This window comes from Penaeus monodon, chromosome 33, assembly GCF_015228065.2.
Source record: "Penaeus monodon isolate SGIC_2016 chromosome 33, NSTDA_Pmon_1, whole genome shotgun sequence".
In the NCBI taxonomy this organism is placed as follows: Eukaryota; Metazoa; Arthropoda; class Malacostraca; order Decapoda; family Penaeidae; genus Penaeus; species Penaeus monodon.
The window spans coordinates 21,918,927-21,920,266 of NC_051418.1; the positions used below are offsets into that span (position 1 = coordinate 21,918,927).

Consider the following 1,340-nt stretch of genomic DNA (forward strand, 5'->3'; position numbering starts at 1 on the left):
TTTCGTTAGGTGTGTTGCAAAACAGAAAAAAGGCAACTACAGTACCAAAGATATAAAGTTGTTAACAGAATTAGTCAAGTGTATATCTTTATAAGAAACTTGGTATTGCAATGTCACTAAATGACATATCAGTCATAAAATTTATGATTTGCTTGTTATGTATTTTATAATTGACACACACACCTTATCTCAAGTGTGTGCAAACACTTGCACATCAAAATGGACACTTTCACCGTACCTACACTTATTTTTTTCACTCACTTGATCGCTCACCTTTTATTTACCAGAGACCTAATCATAAAGATGCATTGACTGAAAAAGAGTTTGCTTTCACAACTAGATATCACTCAATTATCATGCTGCATACATACTATAACAGATTTGCTTTTTATGCTTTATTAAAGATAATTTGATGTGATGAATTGCATGGGGAATAAACTAACCACAGGTTACAAGACATTGTGTAGATCACATGTAATTTAAAGAAGAATAAATGTAATAGGAGCCTGATCTTGTAGGTAGCCCACAAAAAGCACAAAAGTGATAGTCACTGTAGTTTGTTAGTTAATGATTGCTAATGAGATCAAAATAAAAACATGAGTTTTCTCATCTGTTTTTTACATTTATTTTTTCTAAGGATTTGTAGAAATGTACTCATATTATGTTTAATTTTCCTCTGTCTTTCTCGCCTGAGTCCCTAACTAATTAATGTGTAAATTCTTAAAAGTATTTTCATTTGTTCTTCATATGCACTTAGTTCTAACACTGGAGGTGATAGACACTAGTATAAGGTTTACATAAAAGTATGAATGTTTCATCTTTCTGCACATGCATTTATGGTGAAGATGCAGAGTATTCACATATGAAACCAACAAACAAACAAGAAAAGGATTGATATTGTGAGCTTCAGTATTCTGCATACAATTTACAGAATACAATAAAGACATCATAAAAAAAACTATGAATGTATGATGCTCTGTATTAGAAGCATTTCATTTGTGTGTTTTGAAAGTATGTCCTTGCGCTTTTTTAATTTCTTCTGTTTTTATCTAGAATATGGGTGACTTTTCAATTTACTGTAAGCTTTTGCGTCATATGCAGATTTGACAAATGCTTTGTTACTTTGTTTTCATAATATATTTGTTGGTTATTGTTTTACTGAGTATTTACTTAATTTTTTGCATTACTGTATTATTAAGCTTTCATAATAATTTCATCATTCGAATTATTCACACTCCCCCCTCTCTCCCCTGCAAAGGAGAAAGAAAATTGTAAGAAAAAATATGAAACAGGTAATGATTAAAAATGTAATATTTTGGCATTAAAGAAATAACAATGGG

The 1,340-nt window shown here is 30.3% G+C and overlaps 1 protein-coding gene across 1 annotated transcript in view; it reads left to right on the plus strand.

Moving 5' to 3' along the window:
• LOC119594150 (Golgi apparatus protein 1-like) overlaps positions 1-1,340 on the plus strand; it is a gene marked incomplete at its 5' end in the record, with an annotated part of 20,293 nt that extends 18,953 nt beyond the window's left edge. Inside the window, 1 exon segment of the mRNA XM_037943219.1 lies at positions 1-1,340.